Here is a 13,393-nt window from a genome sequence, read left to right as displayed (position 1 = left end):
ATTGCTGAAAAAAGATATTATGCTTTAATCCAAGAGGCTAAACTGAGTAGGTTCGTCATGTCATTGCCAGAACAGGTTTTAGGCAAATCCTTTAAATTCTAGCAGCGTTTTTTTATGTTATCACAACAAAAAACAGAGTAGGTGGATTTGCCTAAATCAGCTAAACCGGCACAGAGCATTCCTTTATAAAAGACGTGTGCAATAGGTATTCCAATTTTTAAAAAAATAATACAGTCTTGATTAAAACTTTAAATTCCTTCAATTACAGTTACTAATCATTTCAAATAACTGTTTTTCAGATTTTTCCACCGCCTGAAATACCAGTTTTTATCTGGCTACAAGAATAGGCGTCTGGATGATCTGATTGAAGTGCTCCTAGGGAAGGCCGACGACTACTTCTCAGTCATAAAAACCCTGCAAGATGTGGGCCGCATGAAAAACAGGTTTGCTGACCCCTTGTCTCAAGTTTCAGACTCTGCTTCAAGACTGATGGAAAGTGGTTGGGCTCTTAAAATTACAGTCAAGAACAGCCATGGAGTTAATGCATATCAAGTCCCATCTGAGTCAAGAGAAGACATGGTGTATGATGTCTGCCCTGTTGAGTCCTACTGCAACTGTACATATGGCTTACGAGGCTTCTTTGCAAGCAATCTAGTGTTACTTGCAAATTAAGCAGAAGGCTGACAATGACATCTATCAAACATGGAAACAGACCTTGGCAAGAATTGCAGTGAAAGAAAGGCATTACTTTGTACACTGTGAGGACTTGAAAGTGATAAAAATGCCAAGTTTGTTTGGAAATCTGTGTTTTTTTTGGCATCGGCTGAAACACTTCAAGTGCAACTTGTTGTACGTTCTCTCACTATAACACATGTGCTTGCCTGAAGGTGGCTTGTAGCCATTTTAAACAAATGAAAAACTCTCTGAAAAGTCCTCTATCAACTTTGAATGACACTCCTGTAGTTGAAAGCACAGACAAAAAATGCACAGAAGATGCAGTTGGAAAACTAAATGCTGTTTTAGACACAGTTAAACAGTGGGCATTCATTCCAGAGGGTATTACTGCAATGATAGATGAACTGCATACAAATGTCTTAAAACAAAACAAGTAGGCAAAAGTATATGCCAGTACGAAATAAAGATGACAGATAATGCACGCAAAATTAGGCCATTGTATTCTAGCAAGAAATGTTCGGCCAGCATCGACATTCCAACAGTCTGTGAAAATGAATGTGAAACAGTCGATAACCACTGAAAGAGAGACATCCTCTGGAGAAAATGAAAACCTTTTGGAATACAAAACAAAAAAGAGAAGAGTTAAAGCTAAGTATATGCACAAGTAGACTTTTGTGTGACATTTCAAAGGGACTGCATCCATTACTTCTGTTTATTGAAACCTAAAGCTGAATAGCTGTCTTAACTTTCTGCCAAGGAACAGATGAAAAGAAATTGTTTGGTCTCTCAAGCAGTTGTTATTTATGTGTGTTATTCATTACTTTGGCTTGGTTGCTGTTTTTGATACAAATTCATCTGTGCCCATTGTAATATTTTCATATGTTACTATTTTATATTGCTATGCATTATAAATAAAGGATTACTTATTACTATTAAAGGTCTGCATTTGTAATTGTTGGTATTATTTATAAAATATGCGCGCTTAAGTTTTTGCTCCATAAAACGATACCTGTCACTTTTTGGACATAGAGTATCAGCTGTTGAGAATCCTGGCTCATACAAAATAGAAGTAAAAGGTTTCAACATCCAGCCTTTTTATGATTAAATACAAAGTGTAATAACAGAGTTATTGGGGTGTGATTTTGTTAATAGTTAGTCTTAAGTATAAGTTTAATAGTAATGAGTAAGAAAATATAGCCAGAATAATGGAATGAGACTAACACCTGACCTCACACTGAGATTTGGTATGAAGTGGCATGTTTGTGCTAATGCTGACATTGGGGCTCAGAGTTCCTCTGTGTGTATATATTTGTGAACGTTAACTTGGCTAATGTCCAAGGGTTTGACTGCTTTCCTGTTGGATTGTATCACAAAGAACAGGGATAAGAGCACCAGTGGCCGTGCACACCCTCATCTCTCTCCTTCACCCGATCATTAGTGTTGGAAACCGGCATTAGCTCAGAGTAGATTTTATGATTTGATTTTATGATTATTTGATTCAGTTTTTTCTGTGTTCAAGCTCAATTACTTTAATAAAATATGTTGAATTCAAACAAATAAATAAACAAATAAACTGTGGACATTACCCTTTTAAACCTTTCTGAAACAAGACAGGTAAAAACCAGTGTATAAAAGTTTACATAGGTATAAATAGCTCTAACACTTTACTCCAGCCTGGCGTCCACACATGTGGACATCACATTTTGGGGAATTTAGACCAAAATACTAAATCTTGATCAACAAGTGCCTGATATACAGTTATGAGGACATTATACTGCAACTGTTCTATCGAAATTTCAAATTAATGTCCTCATATGTGGCTCTCATTTTTCTCAGAAACAAAAATTAGGTAAAAAAAAAACAAAACCTGGTAATTCTTTCTTTTTACATTCATCGGGTTCCAATCGGCCCAAATATCAAAGAGAAATTAAAAATGCATGCCATGGAAGATTTCGGGTCTTAGGGGGTTAAAATGACCAGACCCCTCCGGCCTGTTTTCCAGGCCACTAAATTAAACCCAGTCAATTACCAATTGAACAGAATAAAAACCTACGAGGTCCACTAATAGTCCAAAAGTCCAAATCTTTAATAGAAAAGACAGGCAGAACTCAAACAAACAATAATCCAAACGAGGAGCATATATACACACTGGAAAGTAAATAATTATAAGTTATTAAATCAGACTAATTAAATACAGTAAAACTAATAAGGGAAGACGAACACACGGGAAATAAAAATAACAGTGTAAACATACCAAAACTCAAAATAAAACAGGAAAGCTACTACAAACCGAGTGTGACACAATTACATTCATATTGAAACATGTGATAATTTTCTTTCTTTGTAGCATTTTTAAGATATGTGTTAGAACAGTCATTATGCTGTTTGGATTAGGAACCAATCGTTTTTGCCAAATAGTTAACACAAACTTAGAACAACAATGAACAATTTTCAAGATTCTGATTTACAGAACAAACAAAAGTCACAAAAGGTTTCATTATTTAAGAGACAAGATCAAGTTTTTCACACAGGAATGAAATGACAGAATCCAGTGCAGCGGGGCCAAAGGTGTGTGTCAGCAAACTGAAGGTTGAGGAATCAGTCAGCTCATGTTTAAGATTGTGTTGGATTTTGAGAAGAGTCTGTCTGTTATTAGAAAGTAAGATTAACAATGTTACACCAATAATCCAAATACGGGGAAATGACAAATAATACCAAAAAAGATACAACTTTCATATTGTTTTACTAACTTACTTTGTCATATCAGCACTTGAATGGTCGATGCCTTTACAGACCATAGGCCTGTTCTTCGTACCTCGCTAAGTAAGTTAGCTGGATTAGATTGTTACGATTTCGCGTGATCCTGGATCGTTCGGTTCCCCGAAGCTCATCCGGGACTTGCTGTCATAGCAACAGAGCCGTAAGCGTAAACCTGCTCGGAAGCAGGTTCACTTTATGTAAACAGGATTAGATCGCGGCCACGCAGGTATGTCCGCTTCATTTATACGAAAGCAACAGCGATATTCCACCACTGTTTCACCATAAATAAATAACATCAATGTAACTAAAGATAATGCAGCACCTGATCCTTTTATTGATGTCACACAGATACATACAGGTCATTTCCTAAAAAAGGGAAATGTACTATTAACATTCTATTACATGTATGTGATTATTACAGATGTAATTCATATTTCAGAGTAGTAATTGTAAATTACTTCGTGTAATCAAGATGAGAGACCACGGCTATAAAAGCCAAGGTGGATTTGGGAAGCCTGTCGCAGCCATGTCCTGTCCGTTTACGCGAGCCACCCATTGCGGAAGGTGCAAGATTGATAAGGAGAGTCCTCAGAATTCAGCGTATATTGCGGGACAGACAGGATCCTTTAGCTCAGCGCGACAGTGTGCTCATTGAGAGATATCGATTTCCCCGTGAGGGTATTATTCACTTAACCAACTTGTTGACGAGGGGGTGCAGGACCACCACCTGTCTTTTTTTGCTCTGCCCTTTTCTTGGTTGCTGTTATGAACAAACAAACAGATTATTTCAGGGTCTCTTTCCAAGAGACAACAAGCAATATAAGTGATAAATATTACCATTCTATAGAATATTCTTATATTTCACTTTTACTTGTTCCCATGTTCTAGTGGGTCCTGTTGTGGCTCTAATGTGAAAGAGGATATAATATAACAATATAATATAATGTAATATAATATTGGATGATATAGTGTAATATAATAAATCTACCCTACCGCCTACTGGTGTTGGCCAGAGGGGCCGATGGCGCGATATGGCAGCCTCGCTTCTGTCAGTCTGCCCCAGGGCAGCTGTGGCTACAACCGTCTGTTGTGACATCGCAGGCCAATCTTCCGGCAAACCCGAGGGCTAGCTCCCCAGCCTCCTCTTCACTCAGAACACTAAACACTGTTACTTTAGTTTTGGCCTTCTTAGGCCTGTCAAGAATCATTGCGGGCAGTTTGGCTTTACGGCCCTAAAAAAGAAAAAGTGCAAACACCAAAAGAGCAGAGAGAGACACACACACGCGCACAAAGTTAAATGCTTTTGTTTACATGGTGTAATTGTGTATATGTTGCAGCAAATGCACAATTTCCAGCCACATTGTCACTTCATTGATATGAGTAACCCGGATTTATTTCAGGTGACATCAAAATCACGAAATGTATACCTACCCCAATCAAACCTCTGAAAACATGAACTGACATGTTCTCTGCGTTGATTCTGCGCTTGATCTCGTCTTCTGTTATTGTGTAGGTTTTCTTTTTTGAGCTTGGTACAGATAAGCGACCATGCACTCTGTAAACTGTACTAGTTCCTTCTGAATCAGTTTGGAATTCTGTATCTGCATCGATCCTGTCAACATCATCAGCAGCAGCATTATCTGTACTCAGACTTGTGCCGTATACTTCTGCTTCTTTTTCGTTGTCTTCAGTCTGTGTACCTTCATCTCTTTCAGTCTGTGTACCTTCATCTCTGACTGTCAGTCTTCCTATCTCACTGTTACTTGTCGATTTGCTGCAGATGTTCTCTCCCTTAGGAACTTTTCCTTTGTCATTCGCTGCCTGATGCTTTCCCTGATGACATTCTTCACTGGCTACTTGTTACGACTGTGACCGTAATTGTGTGTGTGGATTTGAGTGTCTAGGTGCTCCTCCGGGGTATGTTACGATTTGGCGTTGGTAATGTGTTGTTTTTGCGTGACTGTTATGTGTTTCCTACTTTACTTTGAAAGTCTGTGTCATCTTAGTGTGTTCAGTTTACGTTTCCTTGTCTCGTTAGTTCTAATTTGCCCCGGCTGTGTTTCCCTCCTGTGGTCCATTCCCTGATTGCTCCTTCTATGTATTTAAGCCCTGTGTTTCTGTATGTCATGGTCGCGATCTTCCCCCCCGTTGTAAATAGTTTGACGTATTGTGTTTTGCTTTAAAGAAATTAGTTGTTGATACTTTCGTTTTGGGATGATTTTGGCGGAAACCCGTATTAGTTTTTTTCTCGTGTGTTTTTACCTTATTTTTATTTTCCTTATTTTTGTTTTTTCTACGTTGCACCCCGGTTGCCTAGGCCGGGGTGTAACATGTGGGGGCTCGTCCAATCGCTGAGGGGTCCGAGGACCGCTTCGGCCGTCCGCCGTCGCTGGAGGGTCCGGGGGAGGGACCGCTTCAGCCGTCTGTCTTCGCTGGAGGGTCCGAGGGCCGGTCCGAGGGACCGCCTCAGCCTTCGTCGTCTGCTGGAGGGTCCGTGGGGCCGCTCCAGCCTTCATCCGCCTTCGCTGGAGGGTCCGTGGGACCGCTCCAGCCTTCGTCTGCCTTCGCTGGAGGATCCGAGGGACCGCTTCAGCCTTCGTCCGCCTTCGCTGGAGGGTCCGAGGCACCGCTCCAGCCTTCGTCCGCCTTCGCTGGAGGGTCCGAGGCACCGCTCCAGCCTTCGTCTGCCTTCGCTGGAGGGTCCGAGGCACCGCTTCAGCCTTCGTCCGCCTTCGCTGGAGGGTCCGAGGCACCGCTCCAGCCTTCGTCTGCCTTCGCTGGAGGGTCCGAGGCACCGCCCCAGCCTTCGTCTGCCTTCGCTGGAGGGTCCGAGGCACCGCTCCAGCCTTCGTCTGCCTTCGCTGGAGGGTCCGAGGCACCGCTCCAGCCTTCGTCTGCCTTCGCTGGAGGGTCCGAGGCACCGCTTCAGTCTTCGTTTGTCTTCGCTGGAGGGTCCGAGGCACCGCTCCAGCCTTCGTCGTCTGCTGGGGGGTCCGTGGGACCGCTCCAGCCTCCACCAGCCTTCATCCGCTTTTGATCAAAACATTTCACTTGGGGTTAAATGTTTGATTTTTGGGTAAGGGGGTGTTACGACTGTGACCGTAATTGTGTGTGTGGATTTGAGTGTCTAGGTGCTCCTCCGGGGTATGTTACGATTTGGCGTTGGTAATGTGTTGTTTTTGCGTGACTGTTATGTGTTTCCTACTTTACTTTGAAAGTCTGTGTCATCTTAGTGTGTTCAGTTTACGTTTCCTTGTCTCGTTAGTTCTAATTTGCCCCGGCTGTGTTTCCCTCCTGTGGTCCATTCCCTGATTGCTCCTTCTATGTATTTAAGCCCTGTGTTTCTGTATGTCATGGTCGCGATCTTCCCCCCCGTTGTAAATAGTTTGACGTTTTGTGTTTTGATGTAAATAAATTCGTTTTGAGACACTTTTTGGGATTTTGGTGGAGAGCCTTAGTGTTTTTCTTCGTAGTTTTATTTTCCTTATCTTTGCTTTTCTACGTTGCACCCCGGTTGCCTAGGCCGGGGTGTAACACTACTTCTATTGCTCCTCCTGTATAGCCACCCACTATGCTGCACAACTCCTTTCCCTCTGCTGTGCTGCACTGTGCTGTTACATAAAGAAGAATGATATAAACAGCACTATATCAATTTAATTGTGAAGAGAAATCCCCACAATACGACACAGTTATGTCTAAAATAGTTTTGTGTAAAAACTGGATCTTGAAACGTCCACTTTAATTACACAGTCCTGGTGTGCAAAGGCAAAATTACGAAAAAAAAATTTCACTTTAAACATTTTTGGACATTGTTTAGTTATATTGTGACTTACTCTCACAGAAGATACAGATGCCACAAACAGACTTTGAACAACGCATGTGCTTGTATGCACCACATTTCTGGCACTGCACCTGTGAATTAAAAAAAAGAAAAAAAAAAAAGAAATAAACAAACAAAAAACAAATGAACAAAGTCCATTAAATAAACAATCTATATGGCTAAGGACATGTCATAGTGTACCCGGTCTTTGGCTGCAATCACACACCAGCACTGACTGCACTTCCTAGTTCGATCTGCAAAATATAATTTGTTTAAGTACAAGTTACATTTTCCAATGTTAGAGAAAAAGAAGGCAGCTAATTTTATCTTTACCTATTGAGGAAAATAAGTAGTGGCAAAGTCGGGACCTGAGCTTTGTGATTTCAGTGTTGTACTCCTCCACTTGTGTTTTACCGTCAATGAGAGATTGGGCAAACTAATAATTGACGAAGAAGAAAAAAAAAAAAAAAAAAGAAAGAACAAAAAGAATTAGATTAACAAAGAAATGTTTGTTTGTTTTTAACCCCCCCCCCGAGAAAAAAAAAAAAACAAAAAACAGAGCAACCAAAGCAAAGCATTACTGCTGAAATGGTTCAATCTACAAAAAAAATTGAGATTTTACCATCCTGCCTCTAAGGCTTTAAAAACTGAATAGGCAAAAATGTAAACATTACTTATATAGGTTAAAGCTATAGTTTTCAGTACCATTATGACATGCACTCCACATGAGTTCCCATCCTGTTGATGTGGGTGGCTCACATGTGACAAGGTCCACTCTCCAGCGCAGCCTCTTGCTGAAGCAAATGAGCTGAGAGATCGCAGTTATTACAAATAAAAAGCATATAGAGAAATCAATAACCACGTTCGGTAATGATTTCAATTAAATTAAATATGTTATGTTAAATATGTTAATTAATTACCTCCAGTTTTTCAACACCGCACTTTTTCTGACCTCCGACTCGCCAAATGAATTCATATAGACTATGGTCCTCTTGGGTATGTCACAAAACTGTTTTGTAAAAAGATGGATATGGTAGGCTTGGGCCTTGAGCTTTCCTAATGAGGGACACTGAAAAGTATCATGCACTAGAGAGAGTGCAAAATCTGTGCAACTTACAAACAAGGTCCAGTGGCTGCCGTTTTCCAGACAGGCTCCAATCAATTTCTCATACATCTGAAAGATGTTTTTCTGGAAATAAAAATAATGTGACAAGTATGTTTTTCTGTCAAGAATGACACTGCAAAACTGCAAAAGCTTGTCAGGTGAGACTTGTAATTAATTCTGCAGATACACAAACATATAGAAAGTGTCATTTTTGGTTTACATTAATTAATTTCTATAGTGTGTACAAAACAAATCAAGACCACAGACTCAACACGCACCACTCAATTTTTGGTGTTCTTTGTCAGTTGGCCAAGACAGAAATGTTTTAATCTGTGTGCATTGCTTTTGAACAAGTCTTTACACAGAAAAGGTTTCAGAAAGGTATTTTTCAGGTTCTTCTGACAAGGCCTCAATTTTGGAAAATGCTGTTTGTTTATAGTGGCAACTTATAAACCCTTTGTGATAAGAACATAGTTACCACAGTCCAAGTCATACCTTCAAAAAGTATGCACTTTGTGCTCTTGTGGACCCATCCAAAATTTTTCCAGTGATTTGGCTTGGTATTGGATAAATGTGAGGGAAATTCTATAAAAATAACATAAATACACCTATGTTTTCAAATACATTACAAAAAACGTAAACATGCTATGTCATTATGATCAAACAAGCTTTTCAACATACCTCACACTGCAAATAGATTAGGCCATCTGTTACCTTATAAAACAAATAAATAAATACATATAAATAAAAACAGAACTAAGGAATACGATTCATTAAGTAAATTGTACAATAAAGTGTATTTAAAGCAGAATTTAACATTAGTTTTATGACAACATAAAAGGATTTTTATGTCAAGAGGTACCTCATCTGAAATGTTAGTCTGGTCAAACAGGGATTTCAAACTTGAAATACCAATAGAGTTTGGTCCAGCTACTCCCACAAGGTAATCTGTGAGAAAGCATATGCTGTAGTCAACAGATATCATTTTCTTTTTGCATGCTGCAACCATCATCCATTTCAGTCTTCTAGGAGCTTTGTCTGGTTGTAGTTCTTTTTTCTCCTCCTCATCTATTAATTAAATTGTTTTCTGACCTTCCTAACTGTTTCCGACCTGTCTTCCCAATGTGATGTTTAAGCAATATATGTATGGTCAGAAGGGGGTGAAATTTTCATTGCAGTTGTACGTGTAACATTGCATGTGATAATAAAAGGCTTGATTGGTTGATTATTCAACATGAGTTGACATTTACCTGACATTGTGAAGGAGTCACAGTTTCTGTAAGGGTGTAAGAACATAACATGTGGATTTGTTACACTTCTTTTTCACAAGTTAATAACAATCAATAATTTTCATTCCATTATTTACAAGCTATCACACGATGTCCCAGGGACAACATCTACACGATGTCCCAGGGACAACATCTACACGATGTCCCAGGGACAACATCTACACGATGTCCCAGGGACAACATTTACACGATGTCCCAGGGACAACATCTACACGATGTCCCAGGGCAAATTCTACATGATGTCCCAGGGACAACATTTACACAATGTCCCAGGGACAACATTTACGCGATGTCCCTGGGACAACATTTACGCGATGTACCAGGACAAATTTGTAAATTTCTGGATTACTGTTAATCTCCATAGAATCAAGAACTCATGTCCAGTTTCACAGCTATGGACCAGTTAATTATGTTTCCAGGTGATAGTTTGATTCATAGATTCAGCACACAACCATAAGTCTAGGCCTTTTAGTCCAGATTCTCTTCACTTATGTTTGTAAAATGATCAGGGAAGCTACTGCAATTTTGCCTGACCCAACCCCCGGGCCACGAAACACCCAAAAAGTTGGGGAACGCTGGTCTAGAGAACACTGGTTAGCTAATGCTGTCGTCAAGTAGCCTATCGCTAGCAAACAAACAGCAAGCCAAGTGAGGAACATATGTATAATGCTTACCGTTTATTAAAGGAAAGTATCCTAAATTGACTTCAAATTCGGCGGACAGGCGAATTGACTTCAAATTCGGCGGACAGGCGGCGGTTTTTCGCTTCTTCACTTGTATTTCGAAATAATCGAAGGCGGGTATTTCGAAGTCGCAAAGGAATGACGTCACAAGAAGGTGATTGGTCACTTGCAATGTTGAACCTGGAACAACATTAATTATGATGATGTGGGAACAATGCTGACACGAGGAAATCAGATCGTCCTAGAAACTTAGTCCTCTCTCCCTGTGTGTGTGTGTGTGTGTGTGTGTGTGTGTGTGTGTGTGTGTGTGTGTGTGTGTGTTTAGTGGGAGAGAGAGGACCCTGCCCTTATTTGACAGCATGTCATTGTAGGATTTAAATTGAACATAGTTAGACTGGTTGACTGGATTAGAGCCTGTGTTTGTGTGTCCCTCTGTGCATTTGTGTTTCAATAAGTTATTACTATTCTGCTAAATCATAGTATTTCTGGTACTTTTCGGTACTTGTGCTAAATACAGTATTTCTGCTAAATCATACTATTTCTGCTTTTCATAGGATTTATGCCTTATATAGTATTTCTGCTAAATTATAGTATTTCTGCTTTTTATAGGATTTGTGCCTAACATAGTATTTCTGCTAAATTATAGTATTTCTGCTTTTTATAGGATTTGTGCCTAACATAGTATTTCTGCTAAATTATAGTATTTCTGCTTTTTATACTATTTGTTCTAAATTATAGTATTTCTGCTTTTTATAGGATTTGTGCTTAATATAGTATTTCTGCTAAATTATAGTTTTTCTTCTTTTTATAATATTTGTGCTAAAACATAGTATTTCTACTAAATGTGGTATTTATGCTTAATAATAGTATTTCTATATATTTCTGCCAGGTCCCCAGGCAGCCAATCCTCTGTGAGGACTGAGACATTCAAATTTTCAAATCAGGGCCTGCACAGTTTCCCAGCCAATCAAATAAGTGTCCTGAGGCATTCAAATTTGCATATTGGGGCCTTCGTGGCTTCTAAGCCAGCCAATCATATCTGAGGGCTGAGGAATTCAAATCCACAAATCAGGGCCTGCACAGCTTCCCAGCCAGCCAATCACATATGTGGTCTCAGGCATTCAAATTTGCATATTGGGGAATTCGTGGCTTCTAAGTCAACGAGTCATCCATGTCATATATCTCTAAAAATTCATATTTTAATATTAAATTGTCAACACTTGAAGATTCCCCCATCTCTTCTGAACAAAACGGTGTAAGAATGACCGCTCTAGCCCCTACGGTTAGGAAATTACGGTCATTTGTTTGAGGGGAGTCGTCACTATGAGAAATAGACTGCAAAAATCCTGTGTCTCTCTGTGCTGCTGCGTGTGTAAACAGATGCACCTGTTTTGGTGGGGAAAAGTGCACAGCCTCTCTGATTGGTGGATTCAAATTCACCAGCTCCCAGGCTGACCTAGAAACTTACTTCTCTCTCCCTGTGTGTGTGTGTGTGTGTGTGTGTGTGTGTGTGTGTGTGTGTGTGTGTGTGTGCACGTGTGTGACAGAGAGAGAGAGAGAGAGAGAGAGAGAGAGAGAGAGAGAGAGAGAGAAAGGCTTTTAATGGGATGATCTCATTCTAAGATTTAAATTCAATATATTTAGACTGGTTGACTGAATTGGATCTTGTGTGTGGGTCTCTCTGTGCATGTGTGTTTCCTCATGTGTACATATTTGTGATTGTGTGGCTGTAATAAATTTTTTTGCAGATTTTTGTCATTTAACAAGTATATTTGAGGGACCCTCAGCATGTTCAGCATTTTTTCAGCTGTCCATTTTGCTTTTCCAATTTTTCTGTTTAACTTATTACTATTGTGCTAAATCATACTATTTCTGCTATTTTATAAGATTTGTGCTTAATATACTATTTCTGCTTTTATAGGATTTGTGCTTAATATAGTATTTCTGCTAAATGTAGTATTTATGCTTAATCATACTATTTCTGCTTTTCATAGTATTTGTGCTTAATATAGTATTTCTGCTAAATTTAGTATTTCTGATTAATTATAGTTTTTCTACTAAATCATAGTACAGTATTTCTGCTTTTTATGGGATTTGTGCTAAAACAAAGTATTTCTACTAAATGTAGTATTTGTGCTTAATCATACCATTTCTGCTTTTTATAGGATTTGTGCTTAATATAGTATTTCTGCCAAATTATAATATTTGTGCTAAAACATAGTCTTAATTTAAAATTACAATATTTATAGTTCATCACAGTGTCTCTGGTAAATCACAATATTTCTGCTCTGTTGTACTATTTTTCTAAATCATAGTGTTTCTGTAATGTTTAAGTATTTTTGGCTAAATATATTCTTTCTGTTATCTTATACTATTTCTCCTAAATTCTTGTATTTTTGAGAAGTTATCATGTTTCTGGTAAGTTACAATATTTCTGCTAAATTCTGCTATGCTATTGTATTTCTGCCAAGTATTATGTTTCTTCTAAGATATTGCAGTTCTGCTAAGTTATTCCATTTTAGCAAACTTCTTTTGCTTCTGCAAAGTTTTTACAATTTCTGCAACTTTTCAGCTTTTTCAGCTACTTTTTGCATACAGCTTCAGCTTTAAGCATCCACACTGCATTTTCGCAGGAAATGCAAATTTTTCTAGTTAAAATATGAATTATTAAAGATAATTGACTTCTAATGCACCATAACTGAGTAGAGCAAAGCAAAAACTGCCTTGACTTGCCCTCAAACAACGCTTTCTAACTCTAAATCTATTTGGAGTATCAATATCATTCTTTCACCATAAGAGACAGCAGGCTTTGGTGAACAATCATGGAAATTTTCAGGTCTCTGTGGAAATCCATTAAAAAGATATGACGAGAGAAAAAAAGTGGTTCATTTCCAGAGTTTGAAATCTGAAGAAATCTGAGCGAAGGACGAATTTCTTACCCTCAAACAAGTCTAACTCATTTCAGAACGGTAATAGGTGAGAAAGAAATTCTTGAATTGTGAGCGTCAGGAGTGTCTGAAGATATACTGGGACAAGCCTCATGTCTTAACTTTGCTTCGTT

General features: G+C 38.9%; 1 long non-coding RNA gene across 1 annotated transcript; it reads right to left on the bottom strand.

Moving 5' to 3' along the window:
• Positions 1–9,086: 9,086 nt before the first annotated feature.
• On the bottom strand, positions 9,087–10,533 carry LOC113018296 (uncharacterized). The gene is made up of 3 exons (XR_003271749.1): positions 10,324–10,533; positions 9,611–9,636; positions 9,087–9,308 (listed from the first exon to the last, which is right to left on the bottom strand). It is a non-coding gene; the product is annotated as an uncharacterized LOC113018296 (long non-coding RNA).
• Between the last annotated feature and the right edge of the window lie 2,860 nt (positions 10,534–13,393).

The sequence above is a fragment of the Astatotilapia calliptera genome, unplaced genomic scaffold (genome assembly GCF_900246225.1).
Source record: "Astatotilapia calliptera unplaced genomic scaffold, fAstCal1.2 U_scaffold_56, whole genome shotgun sequence".
Lineage (NCBI taxonomy): Eukaryota > Metazoa > Chordata > Actinopteri > Cichliformes > Cichlidae > Astatotilapia > Astatotilapia calliptera.
Note: the sequence above shows the minus strand (reverse complement) of the source record. Positions and strands in the feature narration are given on the sequence as shown.